The following is an 18,738-nucleotide window of genomic DNA, read 5'->3' on the forward strand; positions in this document are numbered from 1 at the left end:
TTTTCCAATTCTTTTTAAATTGGGTATCGCCTAAACATGTTGTTTATGAGCTGTTGTATTACTTTTGGTTTGAAGAGGTTCTTTCCTTAGTTTCTGGCTTACAGAAGTTTAAGGGGGAGTGTTTTTTCTTAACATTAACCATGTATTTCTCTTCTGTGGAGAATGGCCTTGAAAAGGGATGTCTTTTTTCCAATGCATTACAGTATCAGGATTCTCTAAAAACCTCACGTGGAGAGATATGTGGACAGCATTGGCAGCTCTAGGATGTTATTGGACTGCCAGCTGCTCTTCGAGCCTTTCTTGTTGGCGTGCTGTTTTGCTCTCAGCGGGAAAGGACTTGCAGCAAGAAGCAAAGAAGTCCATTCTAATCCATTCTAATGGCTTTTTTCATGTTAGATTTTTATTTTTTATTTTATTTTATTTTATTTTTGCTGGCTCACTTCTGGCAGAACACTATAATTAGTGGCAACTGTCTTCTGACTTTGTTCATCCTGTTGATATGATATTTTGTTTTAATACCTGGTATTAACCAAGGCTCAATAAGACAGCAGCGTTCTAGGGTACAAATACACCTTGATAAAATACTTGTGATTTCATTGACTATAAACTTCTTTATAGGATGTACTTTAACAAACTTTATTCATAGACAAATACAGCTTACCATTTCCCTTTTTCTGTTCCTTTCCTTTGCTGATAAATCTGAGATTTTATGCCAAAAATTGATAATATGACGAAGGCCCATTTTGGAACCTACAGAATAGGGGATTTCCTCCAGAAAAGAGCCATTGTAATATAGGCTTTCACATGAGATATATATATATATATTTGTAGCTTTATTTATGACTTTTTGATTGTATTTACTTCATACAAATACATGTAATGAATTTTTACCATCATTGTTTCATGAAGAAAGACTTTGTCCACTACTAACGTACATTATCAATTTACAGCAGAGAGTAGATTTGCAGTGACTAACATTGTGGGCCACAGCAGGAAGGGGAAAATTATGTAGATATTATGAGCATTTTTAAAGCCACTTAATACCAAAAAAAAAAGCTTCTCAGGAGAGTATCCTAACCGGTTCTATCATATAAAATTCTGATTTTAATTATAAAAACATAAACATAATTATACATGAGGTCTAAAGAACTATTTGTTATTTGTAAGTGAATGTGGATGTCCTTTGACATTCCAGCAGCAATGTATCCCCTTTAACATCCAGAAGCACAGAATAGTCTAAAAGAGAGGAAAATGTGATCAAGTCCTGCTTTTTTTTTTTTTTTTTTTTTTTTTTTTTTTTAGTACAGAGGTGATTAAGGAAGATTAAATAGTAAAAATTTGTCCATCAGTGGCAAAACACTTTCTATTAACATCCTCCTTCTCTTGACAACTAAGAAACCGTTAGGTGTTATGACAACCTAGGTAGGCATCTGTGCAGGCACAACTTAGGGATTTGGGTTTGCACTTCTAACTTCCAGAGCAGAGTTATGGAAGTCCCACACAACATCCCTTTCAGCACTTATTTAATTACTGGATTGAGTACCAGATCTTTGCACTACTGCATGACCTGGCTCAGGTTTGTCCTGCCAGGCAAAGCTTGAGATCATGCCGCTGGTTTTCCCAAGTCACCAGAGCACCCAGCACAGAGCTGATGTTGGCTGCAGGAGGATGGATGATGCCCAATTCAGCTGAGCCCCTTACAGCTACCCCTTCAACATTTCTGAGCATACTTGAAGCAGTAGGATGAGATCAGTATTGGTTCAGAGCTATGCATTTTATAGCTCTTGCTGAAATAGGAAGCTGTTTTCTCCAAGGTCCTTATGTGTCAGTGAGAAACAATGCAGATCATTCATACAAAAATTTTCTTATGTGTATATTATTTAACTGTGAAATAAATTTTATTGGGAAACTTGGGTCAAATGTTTGTTAAGTGTCCTATCAGTTTATAACAGCAGGCCTTTGCCAAATACTTTTGACATGACAGACATTTTGGAGAAAGAGAGAAATAGTTTAAAGCAAACCTGACAAGGTCCAGAATAAGGAAGAACAGATAAGTGTCTTTAATTGAATTGTGTGTTTTCTATATTAACAAAGTGATTGTTTTTGACAAACTTTTCAAAACTTGACTGCCCTATATATTAACTATTATGGCTCTCTGGAGAAGGAAATTATAAAATGGAGTAACTCCACGTTTGTACATCCAAGAAAAGAGGTGTGCAGGTAAAAAATACAGACAAGAGGAGGGGAGCAGCACTAGTCTAAGAGTCTGGACTTCGTGGTCAGTCTTTGAGTATGAATGTCATTTTGTCTTTTACCCAGGGCATTTACTGAATAGATACGTTTGTTTAAAAGAGTGTCCCTTTAAGACAGAAGATGTAGTTGTGGTTTTTTGTTTTTTTTTTTTTTTGGGGGGGGGAGCAATTAATCTCAAATGATTCTTCAGATGTCCCTGATTCAGAAGCATTGATTTATCTTAGGACTTGGACTGACTGTAAAATTGGAGTTAAGCCATTTCACGCTTATGTAAACATAGAGAAACTCAAACTGACAAGGAATACCAGAATTCTGAAACTATGTATATGAACTCCAAATTTGAAGAGCTGGGAAAAAAGACTAGAATTGGAGATTAAATCAGCCATGGTGACTACCCTGAGCAGCCTGCGCTCTTTCTCTGACCTGGTAAGTTTTAAATCAGAAATAGTAGTCTTGATCTCAGGCTCGATGTGTAAGTACTCTGGAAAGAAAGCATTAAGAAAAGGTAAAAAATCTGTTCCTAGTCCTTTTTTAAACAAATCATAGCTACAGCTGAAGTTGATGAGTATGGACCAGATGTTCCCAGAAAATATCACCCAAATTGTGCCATGCAGGACGCTTTGCTTGGAAGTATATGAGTTGAGTGAAGGCCGCCCAAGGGCGAGAGCAGATCTATGTGCTGAGGAAACACAGCAAGGTTTTTGGAGGTTAAATAGCAGTGGAGTGGGCCAAGAGGTAAACTAGCTCCTTATCTGCCTCTTCTTCTATTTGTTCTTTCACTCTGTCCTATCTTGGTGCTGGTCACTAAAGCTCAGCACCGATATACTTGTATTTGAAGGCAATAATACTACATCACAGCCCTCTAACTTTACAGCATAAAGCACTCTGTACTGATGTATAATATTGTTCTTATATGAAAATATTTGTAATTTGACATGTCCAGATAAGCAAATTGCAAGGAAACTTTCACTGATATTTTGTCACAGAGAGAGGAATACAAAAAGGAGGGAAAAAAAGCGTGAAGGATGCGAGAGAGCAGTGGAAGGAGAAGTAAAATAGAGAAAGGATCAAAACATATGAACCTTGTGGGCAGATACAGTTCACTACAGCTGTTGCTGTAGAAGCAGGTTTCACTGCTTCTGCATTTGACTGATCACTTTTCATCCTGCTCAATTTTTTAGTTTGCATATTATAAATAAAATTTAGACCTCTATGCTAAGAAATACACTTTTAACCTGAAAAATCATCTTTCTCCCATGTGTCTTTAGTAGATGGCATTAAGTTTTGGTAATGAACTGAGTTTTGAGATATCTGAAGTGCCTGGTTTGTTTCCTTCCATTTCAAATTCAATGGATTTTCTTGTGGTACAGCTTTCTTTAGTGAATAGAAGAGGGCAACTGAGAGAGAGTTATTTACTGTCAATTACATAGTCTGAGTGGCATCACTGAGTAACCCGCACAGCTAATGAAGTCCCCAAAGTAGGAGAACATTATATTAAAATTGGCATCTGCCTGCACTGGATTTTTTCTGTTCTACCCTTCAAATTAAAAATACAAAAGCACAGATGAATCCAATGAATTAAAAATAAGCTGCTCATCTGAGTCAGAATGCAGTTCCAATAGGTAATAAATTTGAAGAATAATTAAATAAAAGTTTTGTTCCAGTTTAAAACTTTAAGAATATACTTTAAATGTCATGTTTTTGATGTTTATGTGACATCTTAACTCTAGCTGCTGTCATATTAATCCACAAAGCACTTTCTTAGAGATAAAGCAAAAACAGTAATTGCTTATAGAAATGCTTTTTACTTTCATATTCTTTTTTCCCATTTAATTGTTTTTGTTATTATTTGTCAGTGGTATTAACTATTCTTCAATGTAATAAATTATTCCTCATCAGCAATGGAACCTTATGCATAAAAATCTGATTGCTGCAGCTGCCAGAAGTAAAAACACCATTTGATAGTTTATTTATTTGTCTATTTATTTCCCCTGGAGCTAGATTAATTCTTAGCTAAAAAAAAAAAAAAAAAAAAAAAAAAAAAAAAAAAAGCAGGGTATAAACAGGGAGTGATGCTGTTCTGTCAAAAAAACCAAAGGCCAGAGCCTGTCTTGATTTCAGAGGTCACAACAGTGCTGGTTCCACTCACCTTTTTTACCCTCTCTGCTCCTAGAAGAACAAGAATCAGGGTGAAAATGTCAAATTTGGAAGATGCAAAACAAGGGTTAGTGGAGGCATATTCTTAACTGGTGAAAATGCACAGCTCTAAACACATCAGTGTAGCTCAAATAGAGGGCACATGCCTCAATCTAAAGGATATCATCTTTGCAACCTGACACTAAACCATTCACTTAGTTTTGGCATACGTTTTATTCTTATCTGTGGGATTTGCGCACATGATACTTATTATTAAGATATAAGGTTATTAAGATACAATGGAAAGATAATACTATAGTATAATATTTTAATAAATAAAATATTTTAAGAATAAGAAAGATTGAAAATTAGGTTGTACTTGAAGGAATAGTATTTACAGCCCACAAACAGCTTTACGTTTCAGGGTACTGTTTGACTATAAACCCGAGTCAAAACTAAACTTCACTGAGTGTGTGACTAAACTCAAAACTCAGGAACTATTCTCAAAATAGTAGGAATACTGTGGGTTTCATAGAATTCCACTTGTCTGACCTCATCTGAAACTAGAAAATAAACTTACAAAAGCTGGATGTAATCTTGGACCAAGCTTATTATAGTATTAGGACACTTGAATCACAGTCCATCTTCTCCATTCTTGAAATTGTTATTTAAATATGAGATGCTCATTCTGGACTAAATACACAATTTAAACTTTCAGTTATTTTATTTATTCATTTATTTAATGTGAGCAACATTTGTTTCATTAAAAGAAGTATGGAGGTGAGAAATATGCCACCCTTACATATAAGACATTAAATTCCTGGGCCAAGATAACAAGGAAAGGAAGAATCTTTGAAGAGAAGGAAACATGCCCATCTGTTTGTTACCAAGTCTGAGTTTATTCCATTGGCTTCCTAGTTTTGGAAGACTTGCCTGTATAAGAAAACTTTGACATTTTTGGCTAGGTACTTTTCTCCTAATGTATTTAAGAAAGGCAGATAAGAGGGCAATAAACTGAAGGTGTTTAGAGGTGCTGCAATTGTGTATTTGCCAATTAATAAACTACCTGAGCAATACTCTTCTTGTTTTTATTTGTAAAATTATGAAGTCCTATCTTGCACACTGGAATTAGAGCTTTTGAATCATATTCCCTTCAATTTGGAAAAGTCAAAAGTTAAACAGAGGAAGACCCATGGATAAATTCCAACAGAATCAATTACAGAGTTGGATTTAGGCAAACATAGAGGCCATGATTCAATAAAAGATGTGTAAATATTTTATTTGGTTTGGAACCTTTGCTTTTTTCAGGAAAAAATGAAACTTGAGTCTTTGAGCTTTGCACACAGAAACCTCTTAAGGAAATCACAGGAAAAAAATCGTTTTAACCTAGAAAGGAGACAAATAAATGTGGAGCACAGTAAATACATTTAAAATATTGAGTGGGGTGTGAAAGACAGACTGGAAGGCATAGCTTAAGGAAAGGGAAGTATGGTGGATTCTTTATCTCTGGAGATTTTTTTAATTTAGGCTGATTTAAAAGATATTATTATTTGAAAAGAAGCTGTGCAAAATTACTGAGGGCTTCATACTGTAGAAAGTCTAGATGATTATAATGGCCCCTTCTAGCTTTAAAAATCTGTGCTTGTGAACAAAGAGGCGAATTTTCAAAGGTTCAAGCCTCACTTATTGTCATTTAGCTGTATAAAAAAAGCCAAAGGGGGTCATTGAGGCTAAGAATTTAGATTAAAATTAAAAAAAAGAGATTTAACATTTATATGAATCTCAAAAGCATCAAGAATTATACCTAAAGTTAATAATAAAAAGGAAATGTTAAGACTTAGAAACACATTTACATCTTGAAATACAACTATCTGAGCCCAGGATAAGAATAAATTTAGAGAGCTAGATATATTTATTCTTTGCCTTGAAAAGCAGCCAAAGAGCAGTGACTAGCAAACTCTAGGAAGCTATGCATATATGTGTTTGTGCAAAACAAGAGAGAGAATGGTTCAAGGATATTACATGCTGCTTAAAGTTATTTCTTTATGAATAGAGAGCTAACAAATGCCAATGACAAGATCCTAGCTTTGATTAACCTTGACCCTTCCAGGCAATTCATATGTTCTTAATGTAAAATTGTTCCATTCATCCGATTAAAAATGCAGTAACTGTTGCCCACCCCCTACCCTTATGATTTTAGGCAAGCTAATTAGAGTCTAATAACAAGCCAGTTTGATAGGGTGAAATATTTAATTAGCCAAAAAAAAAAACAATTAGTGAAGTCAGTGAGCCTCTTTAGCCCAATTTACATGACAGCATATTTAAAGTCTTAAATAAAGGGAGGAATAAACTGGCACCATTAGAAAAGGAAGCTTCAAATATGACACAAACATTCCATAATAATCCATCACAAATCAAAAACAACTTTAAGTGTTGCGTGGGAGAGCAGTTTGGAGTGCCAGATACGTTCTCTTTTTCCTTGAAAGAGCAGCCAGTGAAAAGCGAGTGAGAACTTGCAGTAAGATCAGCACCTCCAAGTATCAGCACTCCAAGTGCACCAGTGCTTTGATGTACAGAGGCTTCTCTGAGGGAGAACCGAAACGGAGAACAGCGCCCTTTAGGGAGAATGGAAGGAAAATAAAAAGCTTTCAGAAGACATTTTTTCCCTGTCTGGTGTGCCCTCCCAGGGCGGCTTCTTTCCATCACTCTAGCTGTCACTGCACCAAGTTTTGGTGGCCCTCTGCATTATAACAAACTTTACAAAGCTTCTCTGAAAAAAGGCCTCCTGACTGAGGCCACCCAGGAGCTTTGATCCAATGCTCTGGAAAACGGGGGGAGGATGAAGCAGAGAGGCAGCCCTCCTCCTGCCGCTCTTCAGAGCTGAGTCTGCGGGACCACAGGGCCAGCAGTGAACGGAAAACAAAGCAGGTCCCTGTTCGCCATATGGCATGGAAGGAAATCCTCAATATTTCTTGCTTTCTTCCCTGAGCTCTTTGATATTGACAGTTTCAGCAGACCAGTGTCTTTAGATTATCGTCTGGCATCAGTTTGCAGCTGGGTTGCTCTACATTCAAAATTAGTCCTCTTGTAGACTGAAATAAGAGAATCGATTTATCTGGATATTGATGGTTTACCATGCAGGTAGAACTGGACCATTTTGTTTCATTATTGTGTTTTGACCATAAATTTCCTTGACGTTAATAAGTGTAACTCTTTTTTAACCAAAATGTTTATGAATTATTTGCACAATTTTAAATAGCTTGGTTTATTTCACCAGAAAATTTCTCCTTGTGTCGTATCTTTTAGATTTTTCCAGTTTAATTTTTGTTTCAAATTTATTGGGATGACAGTGATGGAGATATACTTTCACAAAGTAGGAAACACTTGGAAAAGGTTATTTCTAGAAGAGTATGTTTGGATCTATAAAATGTGCCTATGCTTATTGTTAAAAATTGTCATGCTTATTCTCAAAATTAATAGCACAGTTATAGTTTTATAACGTGGGCAGGGTATAAGCAGTGAGCAGATGAACACTTTTGGGAGCTGTAGTTGTGTAAAGTCACTGGAATGAGGCTGTGAAGGAAGCTGTGAGGAACATATCAATTGGCTTAAGAGAAGCTCTTTGGGCTTTGATCACAAAAACACTTGGCTTTTTTAATTGGATAGCAACTAAGTATAAGTTTTAATGCATTAATTAATTGGTCTGAAATATGTTTACATTTCATGGTGATATATTGACATAGGTGAGACTTTTACAAGGAGTTTTTGAGTTTAAGCTGCTCTGATTTAGCTAAGGTACTTCTCCTGTTATAGTGAGCCTAATGGGGAAGATAATGTAGAAGTTATAGAATAAGATACTCCAACTGTATTTGGAAGAACTCGGTTTCAGAACTTTCCCCAAGACATATACCTTGTCACAGGAGTTTGGTCATCTTGTTCATTCAAGGTAATATTATGAGTGAAGAAGAGCTGATAAAAATCACAGCAAGGTTTTGCTTTACAGGACTGTTTCTATTATAGTAATAAAAGATAAAATGCTCTACCCTGCTTATTTTTAATAATCCTATGAACATGGTGTTGTTTCATGACCGTTTCAGCTGCTGCTTATTTGATCCCATTGTGAACCAGCTCAGGAAGCTAAACAGTAAAAGAAACCCCCAAAGAAAAAGTGAATAATTTTCTGCTGTGCTAGGTTCTTGAACAGCAATCAAATGTGCACCAGAGCAAGAGAAAGGACAAGACCATATCTTTTCCGTAATAATTCTAATGTGACTGCTCAGTCAAACATAACTAAAGTAACAAGCATTAAATGGACCTTAAGTATTCTGATGGTCAACTGCTGAACCTGTCTTTAGGCAGGGGTGACTGATGAGCTTTTAAAAGGGAACTGTTGCACATTTAACATCGAGACAACATTGTTTATGCTATCCTGTCCATTTTATTTACCTAGAGTTTATTATTTATTATTGGTCAATATTAAACAAAGTGAAACTCCTAGCATGGACTCAGTACAGCAAAAGGAAATCTAGCATGAGAATAAGAAACCTGTAGGAGAGAGAATTTTGGTGAAGAAACAGGTGCAAAAAACAATATGGAAAACTTGCTCAGCTGCTAATTGAAAAAAAAAGAGTGATTTCCTCATATTTCGCTCCAGTAGCACGAGGTGATTCTTCTTTTTTGTTTGTTTTACTTTTCTTCTCAGTGGTATCAAATGAAGTACTATTGGAAGAAGGCACATGTATTTTCCTTGGTTAATATTGTTTTCATTACAGGAGCTTAAAAATAAGTTTAGCTTAATGGATTTGCTATGTGCCTAGACTTTAAAAAAGAAATTTTGTGAATGCTATCAGAATAAGTATTCTATTAAATAAACCAGCTATTGAAGTTAAACTGGTCTTGGTTTAGGTGCTCTCATAAAGCAAATTGGACATTTGGATTTGTATGTTTGTCTGCTACATCGTAGTGATGCATTACCTTGGGTGGGAGGACTCTACCCTGCATTAGATGAAATTACATTGGCATCTTGGCCTCAATTCATTGACTGCTGAAAGCTCACTGGCTTTGGTATACTTGGCCACCTGACTGATGGGTAGGTTGCTTCAGAATGTCCTATATTTTACATGAAGAAAGTAAGACTAACTTAAATCTACCCATGTGCTTACTGTTTAGAAAAAAATGAGTCTTTTTTAAAAAATAGTCTAACTGCATTTTAAGTTAATGTTACATGTGTCACTGCAGCATTGCAAAATACTGGATGACAGCTTGTATATACTTTAACAGCCGTGAGAAGGGAATAAAGCTAAGAAGGAATGAAACTATGTGGTTAATTTTAGATGTTCTAAGGAAGGTTTTTTTTTGTTTTTTGTTTTTTGTTTTTTTTTGGAAATAGTTCTATGTACCTTCCTTGCTTGCAAATGAGATTTTTGTTTCAATTTAATGATAAGAGTAAAACTTTAATCATTGCAGTTTACACAGATTCTTGGGATCAGGATATATATGTAGAAAGAATCAGGAAAGAACTCATATGGCTTTCTGTACTAAATTCACCTAAAAAGGTGAATTTGTTGTTTGTCAGAGATGACAGTGATTACAGTCCCCCAATCACAGTAGCTAGAGATACTTTCCCTTCCAACTAATTATTCTCTCTGCCTCCACAAATAAATATACACATGGAAAGACTGAAAGTGTTATTACATGAGTAATATTTTCTTTTTAGGGTTACTTTTTCCTAGCAATTTGCTAGGATCAGTCTGTTTTTTTTAAGAGGAATTCTGAAGCTCACTTTGGGTTAGCAGCAATACTTGGAGGTGACTCAATAAAGACTGTACACACTTAAAGTAACACCACAGCCCATAAAGATATGAAATGGAATGACAAAGAGATAGATCATGTGGCTGAACTGCACTCTTTACTCAAAATCCCATTTTACCAGTTCATGTTGTATTGTGGAATGAGAAGCATATTTTTCTTGTTTTTTGGTGTTTAAAGGAGAAGCTACTTGTGGTAAATTAGAAGCTGGTGTGTACACTCAAGTTTCCTACATTATTTCAATGTGTGCAAGAGAATGGTATGAATTTTTCACTTTTGCAAGTGAAATTCAGAAAACCCTCCATATCTAGGAATTTGGAACTGCATCAACATTCTGGAGGCTATCATCTGAAATGGTTTATAAATGCCTACTTAATTCATTTCCCTACCTGGCAGTCGAAGCAGAAGCATGTGAGTTGAGTCAATGCAAGTTAATTATATTCCATTGTTACAGGTATCATAGCATGGTATCAATGAAATTATAAACAGTGAAGCTGAGCTATTTGTGTATCCCTCATCTCTACTCCCTTCCTGCAGGGAAGAGCATGAGTCTGTGGATCAGTAGTACATTGTGTGGTGGCTGTGCTAATCACCTCCTGTGGACAATAACAATATTTAACAGTCCTCTGCAGTCACTTTCTTTTTGACATAGATTTACAGTTTTTCTTTATCTCCCTACAATATTTTTGAGACACTCAGCTCTTTTTATCTTTTTAAAGACTTTGACTATGCTGTTGTTCAAATATAGCCAGTCATGTTATTGGAGCACTTCAGTTTCAGGAGACTTCTTTTTCTATTCCCATAATTTAAAAATGCAGTAAAACCCAACAAATAAAGATCTTCAAGGCTGTAAATGTTACAGCTTCATTAAGATGCATTTCTGAAGTTAGGAAAAGCTATTAAGTAATAAACAAAGTGCTATGTTTACTGTGACGTCTCTAAGCCTATCAAAAGATTTGAAAACCGGATTGAAGAACACACAAATTTTGTTTCATGAAGCTCCATTTTTTTTCCATCTTTCTTTCATGTATTCTTAATCCCCAACAGCAGCTGTAATCCAAGTATTTTATTTCTGGAGAGGATGATATTTGAATACTTATCTTCAAAAACTGTGCACAAATGATTTTCTAGATGGGAGGTTTGAAGAATACTCCAGCTACCATTTCTTAAGCATTGTCTGTCTTTCTGCCTGTCTATATAAACACACACATAAACTCACTGTCATCAGCTGTAAATCCTACCTTATTCTTACCTATTCTTTTAAAGCACTTGGATTGGTGCCAATTGAAAAAGGTGCATGCCTTTCACCATGGGGTAAAATGGCACAGAAATAACAAGGATGCTGTTATTGTTCCTCTTTTGCTCGGTTCTTAACTGCAGAGCCATTGTGAGCTGCAACCTGTACCTGTTTTGTTTTGATTTTCTTGTTTAATCGCAAACAAAATCTGACTGTAAAAGTAGTTAATGTAAAATCAGTAGACATATATTTGATTGAAGATGGTGTTCGAAGCACATCATGTCAGTTCTGCATTATATTTTAAATCCATATATCTTGCACTACACTACTCCATGCTGGCTACTAACCTCCCTCTCCCCCTGTTTTTTCCCCCCTCTAAGAAGCTGAGAAAAGGTGCATGATTTGTGGCTTTTATAATTAAAACATTTTTACCTAGAAAAATATCAATTTTAGAAACTCAGCTGGATTTTTGCTTAAATAATCATTGATTGGAATGGTGGGAGAACTCTCTATGCTACCTAAATTGACACTCATTTCACACACTAGGAGTGATACTGTTAACAGTGTTTGAAATTGTGTATGTGTATTTCTGCTGCATGAAGGCATTATATACAAATTTTGTTTATCTAAGGCATGGACAAAATATTTGGACTTCATGGAGTTGGAAAAAAATGAAGGTCTTGTGTAAATAATCTTTTCTAGGTGACTTCTGGCAAAGGTTCCCTGATTTAACTAAGAATTGCTTTAGGGGTTGTGTGTTCACATGATGTATGAGCCAGTGAAAGAAAAAAGAATGTTCCCAGTTCACATCTAAAAATGGTTGGAAGTTTAAAGGGCCTTTAATCTCTCACATTTCTTTTTTAATTTGCTACAATCCTCTCTTCAAAGCAAGCTAGACAAAGTATTGAGGGGGAAAATGTGTGGGGAGAAAAGAAGAGAGAAGGTGTAGCATGCATTATTTCCTAAGGGCAAGCCATCATGCAGAGAACTGTATCATTCTGATTTTAAGGTCTTCTGCTAGAGGAGTATTAGTCTTGACAGGGTTTTCCCTTCTATCTCATTAGAGACAGAGCAAACCTGCTGAGATGCAGGGTTTCACATCTTATAATTCTCTCCTATAGGGACGGAATGAAAAAGATCTCACCAAAATGAAGATTCCCCTGAAAATCAGTTCTGTGAAACTGGTCTCCCTACTGTTAACAGGCAGCACTGGCAGCAAAGTGATGTTCCTCTATTTGCTTTTCTTTAAGTGAAAGGTCTCTTTGCTAGGGACGGAGTGGTGCTGAAAAGCTCCACTTGTTTCCAAGCTTCTTGTGCTAGCCTCCCATCAAGGTAGAGCTACAGCCTGCCCTGTCCGCGTGGCTGCCTTCCCTCTGCCTGCCCTCCCTCTTCCTTAATCTGTTCCTCCATCATTCTTTCTTTAGTGCCTGCAGCTTGATTCTTGCTGGACACATAGCATTTATCCCAATTAAAAATTAAACATGTTGGCACCAACGTTTTCTTTTTGCTAGACTGTAGAACAATGTTTGCTGATATTGAGAAATCCCCAGTGATGTGTAAGGGTCAGGCCTTCGACTGAATGTTTATCACAAAACTTTGCCTTCACAACTACAAGAACAACAAGAATTTTAAATGAATCTTCAATATGGACTGCATATTTCTGACCTGTTGCTCTGAAAAGCAGAAATATCTTCTTGTCTGGAGGTGGCAGAGCAGATAAGGAATGCTTTGTGTGTGTGTGTGTGTGTGTGTGTGTGTGTGTGTGTGTGTGTGTGTGTGTATGCATATATGTATGTGTGTGTGTGTATATATATATATATATATGTATATAAAAAATTGAATCTTGAAGTTTAGGGGAAAAAAGAAGCATTTATCTTTGCATTGAAAAGACTGTACGTGCTGTTTTTGATCCCTTTGCCTTCAGAGGGAGGACTTCTTTCTTTTTTTAATCTTCCATTTTGCCTTCAAATGCTCAGGCTACTCCATGCCTGGTGTACAAGAGAGTGAGGTGCTCCTCAGGCTCTGACTGGAGCTGCTGCATGGGTCTGATATCAGCTGATAGCCTCTGTTTCAGGGTACCTCCCGTTCCCTGCGGACCAGCATTGCCCTGAGCTGCAGCTCAGGAAAGTAGTGCCTGGCCTTGGGACATGACTTACTGGGAAAATCTGGAGTCCTTCATATAACTAAATCATTGCATTAACACCTATATGTCTGTAAACTGACCTCTATCCCATTGAAATACTAAAGGACTCTGTTCCTTCACTGAAAGCCCATTATGCAACTAGGGTCAAAGAATTTACCAAAACAATGTATTTAAAATATTTCCTGTAAAATAACACTTTCCAGGCTATGAAAAAACAAGTACATGCTTCCAGCTACTCATATCAAGAATATCTTAAAATAAGGAAAAAAGATAGGAATGTCATTGGCTAAAGCTGCATGGTCATCTATTTCCCAAAGTCTAAGCCAAGTTGTGAGAGCTCTGAATTACCAAAATATGCAATGAGAAGAACATTCTTTTGGATGCTTTTTCCCTGCTCATCTAGTCTAGTCCCAAAGGCAGGAATGGGTTTGTCCTTTGTTCGAAGGTATTTGCCTGGAGGGTGGCACCTTTTATGATGGGCAAAGCAAGATGCTGGAATTCTTGATGAATTTCTTCCATTAGATGTTTTTACACCTTTGACAACTCTTGTGTGGCAAGGCATCACAGTCTTTAGGGCTGAAAATAACACTTACTTCTAAGATGGCAGGTCTAAATCTTTGCCAGGTAGTCTCACATCATCTGTAGTACCAAGTTACATCTACTAAAAAGATGCTCTGTCTGTTTAAAAGTTAAGTAAGTGAGCTTTTTCCTTTTCACCTTTCTGCCTTCTAGTCATCTTTCTACCTTCAAGTATTTCTTCCCATGAATTTCACACAGTGCTGCTTCATGTCAGGCAAGATTCCATTTAACAATGGTTAAAATTTGGGTTACAAGACTTCCAGTTTGGGACCAGACTACCATGTGAACTGCTGGGTAGGAAGACTTGCTTTTGGGTAATCAGAAAGATTTCATTGAAGAATGAGTATTTAGTTGATGTTTCCATGGAATTTAGGGGTTCCTCCCATTAATGGCAGAATATCATGTCCTCTTGGAATAAACGTGAATATAGCACCTTAGTATTCTGTTGCTTTCCCATATATAAATATCTGATGTCTCATAGAAATTGGTATTTTTTGTTAGATATTAATGGTGTTCAGCAAGCGGTGATGTGGAAGGTGTTTGTGAATTGCTTTACTATGTTTGTATGTATTTTGTTGTTTTTCTTGGATGTTAATTTTATAGTTGAACTATTTGAATGCCTCTGCTTTATAGGGATGTTTTAAATGCTTCTTTTTTCTTCAGATTATTTCTCTTCTGACAAATCAGTGATAAAATTATATAGATTGTTTCCAAAAAAAATAAATATTTGTGTCAATGAATCATAGCAGCTTCATATTTATTCTGGGTTGTGTGCATGTTCTGAAATCATTCCTGTATATAGATGTATTTTTCTTTGTGATGCATTAGTTTTTGGGGTATTTCTTCTCCCATCACAATTGGAATGGTATTCTTTAGTGTAAGATGCTAGAGATCAGATTTTTTTAAAATGCTTTAAAGTAACCACTCTCATTTAGCAGAGTAAACTGAAAATGTCAGTATATTTTTTCCATCATCTTAGATATTTGTACTTCTTTTTTTACCTAGCATTTTGTTTCAATTTGTAATGTAGTTAGCCTCTTGTTGGAAGGTAAACAGAAGGTTGGGAGGAAAATGGAAAGCTCAGAAAATTTGGATTTCATATATGGAGATTTTCAGTTGTTTTAAATAGCCTGTCTTTACAAAATGAAGAGTTGGTGTCATTAAGAAGTGCCTACATATGTCCTATGGCAGATCCTATGACCCACAGGTCCTATGGCAGATTGACCAAAGAATAACAGCATTGTCTGGCATAGTGGATAGGATCACCCTCAGAATGGAAATGGAAATGGCATTAGAATGGAAATGATGTCTTTCATCAATTTTTTTGCATGACCTTTGTCTGAACTTTAAATTCGGGCTCTGATTCTGCAATGTGATCAGCATACAGGAAGCTTTATTCCAAGATTTAGGGACGTATGCAGGAATAAGTAATGATAATTGCTGATGAGTTATTAATAAACAAAATTCCTAATGGAAGATTTTAGACAAACATATTGCTGTTAGATAGTTTAAGAAGGTATTGCTATTGACTCATTATTGGCAGGGTTTTGTGTTCTGTTAACAGCTACTTGAGCTATCCTTTCACTGTGTTTTCAGTAAACCAAAACAAATTACAAACTTGTGTTTTAATTGTTTATCTCTCTATGCTAAAGAATACAGAAAACTTCCTAGGATTAGAATATCCTAAGTATTTATAGGGTTTTTTTTTCCCTCCATCTGTGCTTGCTTTAAACTTTCCACCGTTACTATTATAGTTTTCTAAAAGTTCAGTTTTTATGCTGATGAGAGGATTGGTACAAGACTGAGATAAAAATAAACCATTTTTAGGTTTAATAAACAAAAGAAACTGTTATTTGCATGAAGCTTCTTATCCATGCTTTTTCAAATATACAACATCACTTTTGGCTGCAATTATTATTATGTGTTTGTTTTTTCATATTAAAGTCTCAGTGTAGTAACAAGGTGTCCCTGTGCAAACTAAATAGCTATTGCTGCAGTCCGTTTAATACAAGAAAGTACCAGGCTATATTTTGCTTTTACCCCTAACACATACTTTTCTAATGAGTAAAGATCTTTGGCCTAAAAAGATGTCCTGAATTCATCCCTCAAATGTGACTGTGATGATTATGTGATTGAAAAACATGGTTCCACTTACATAAGCAAGCTAACAAGACAATTTCTTCTGTAGCAATCAAACTTCTTTGTCCCCTAAATCAGGATCAGTATCAGGGACATCTCCTGCACCATGATTTTCCTTGTTTTTTTTTGTTTTGTTTATGTTTAAGAGTAACAGGTGTGGAATAATGCTAATATTAAAGGGGTTTTTTTTGTTTGTTTGTTTGCTTTTTCTACAGTGAAATTATTGCTTGCTAGAATATCAGGCCAAAAGTAAAGTTGTGAAAGTTATAAAGTATTCTAAGAATGGCAAACTGAAATCCCTCTTCTCTGTTCATTCAGTTTCATCCATTTTCACTGGAGAATATTCTAAGTGATTCATGTTGCAAAGCTTATGGCGAGAGAGCAGGTGAATCCTTTTAGAAAACTGACAAGCCGTTTGTCCAGACAGGATGCCTGTCAGGCCAAGTTTGTCTAATCACTGACATTTGGGATCAAGAATGTGATAGGGAGTGATTGATGCATGATCTCCACATTTGTTTTTCATTTTACTAGGTGAGCCAACAACTTGTCAGTGTGAGAAAATAAGCACATTGTAGGATAAGATGCTGGTCCCTTAGATAAGCAGGCAGGATTCGGCTGTCACCTGTGGCAAATTTAGTCTTTAGGAAGCTAACCGGGACATTCACAGCTGGCAAAATTATCTGAAAATTTCAAGGTAGTAACAGACCCTTCTAAGAACTTAAGTTGATTTTATATTAACAATCATCTTCATTTTCATCAAAATATTTCTTAGGGGAAAATTCTTAGGAATTTAGAACTCTAGATATGTGGAAATAAGTTATATGGTGAATTAGGAAGGTTTTAGCAAAAATTGTCTGAATGGTCATATTAACTGAGCTGGATTCCAGAATTTATATCTGAAAAAAACTTTTATTCAGAAAGCTCATTAGCATAGATGGAATCATTTTGAAGGACAGCTAGTAAACAAGACCAATGAGAGGAAAGAACTGGATCGTGAAGAAGCACAGTTTGCATTCTGTATGCGTTTTGTAAAAATTATGTTAAATACAAGCACAAAATCCAGGCCAATGTTTCAGTGTCTGAATATATCTTTCATGCAGATCTTTCCCTCTTAAAGATGAGATTAAGCATCTGTGGATTAAGAGGTTTCAGGAAGCCTTCTGTTTCACTTGTAAGGCCAGGTGTAATTGCTGAAGTTGCACTCAAGGTCAATTTCTTTCCTTTCGCCACTGAAAAGGCATCGGTATTATGTTTTTATTTCTTGAAAAAGTGATGTTCTAGCTTGCAAAAGAGATGCTAGTAAGTGGGAAACCGTCAGTAATGGGTACTCTAATACTAAGAGTATGTTGCCCCACACTACAGCACATCAGCGTTTGTAACTCTTCCGTGTCAGTTGTGAATGAGGAGAGAAACTCTTGAGCTAGGAGAGCACCGGATGGCAGACGTTGCTAATCCCATGGCATCTCTCATTTGGGGTCATTCAAGTATCTTTCATATGTTCATTACTGTATATGTAAATACCTTTAAAGTAGGTATTACTTTAGAGCTATGTAAATGAAATCATAATAAAACTAATTGAAGTGCTGAAAGACACACATCAAATGTTTGTCAGAAGATCACCCAGAAATCTCAGTCTTTAACAGCCTACATGAATGTTCTGACTGTCCATGTGTTTTATAGAAAACATTATCTATATTTAAATATATTTATTTCCTGTTTTAGCAGTTTATGAAAACATGTAAATATATATTTTTAAAATCATACTGTTCTTTTCCAGAAGAATATTACTTTAGTCAATGGACCTGTCTTGCTCCTCATGTAAATTTTTACACTAAGGGAAAATTAAATTTGCCTTCATTGTTGCCCTGCTGTGAATGTACAGTTCAGATTTGGATGATAATGGTTTCATGGATGACTTTGCAAGTGTGAAAACAGGGACAAAGAGCTAAGGCTACTTGATTATCTTGGTGTCACAGGTAGACACAGCAGAGTGTGCTGGGTCATCACTCCAGTGCTCTGGCTGTTGCATTGAGCAGGCCTGAAATAATACCTGCATGGGTCTAATGACTTTTGAAGACAAAAGTCTGTCTTCTCAGTACCCTGTCTCCAAACCTGCCTGAATTAAATGAATACAGGAAGAGTATAGGTAACATGGCAGGATTAGAATGATCTTTTCTTTCACAGTTTTCAGGGACCAATTGTTTAGAGACTTCCTTGCAATGATTTTTAATAAACACTGACAGCCTTATCCTCTATGAATTTGATTCTTCTATTTTTGTCCCACTTACACATTTAATGGAAAGAATAGTCTATAGAAGTGAAGTCAAAATCTGCGGTAAGAAAAAAAAAAAGTTTCCTCTTGCTAATTTTAAACCTTCCACTTGGAAATGATAATTTAATTTGGTGCCCCTCAGTTTCTGCACTGAGGGAGAAAGTGAATTCA

At 36.0% G+C, this 18,738-nt stretch overlaps 1 long non-coding RNA gene across 4 annotated transcripts in view; it reads left to right on the plus strand.

The window, feature by feature from the left end:
• Positions 1–18,738, plus strand: part of LOC112992337 (uncharacterized) — a 221,599-nt gene that overhangs the window by 89,301 nt on the left and 113,560 nt on the right. The window lies entirely within an intron of this gene.

The sequence above is a fragment of the Dromaius novaehollandiae genome, chromosome 2, assembly GCF_036370855.1.
Source record: "Dromaius novaehollandiae isolate bDroNov1 chromosome 2, bDroNov1.hap1, whole genome shotgun sequence".
Taxonomy (NCBI): domain Eukaryota; kingdom Metazoa; phylum Chordata; class Aves; order Casuariiformes; family Dromaiidae; genus Dromaius; species Dromaius novaehollandiae.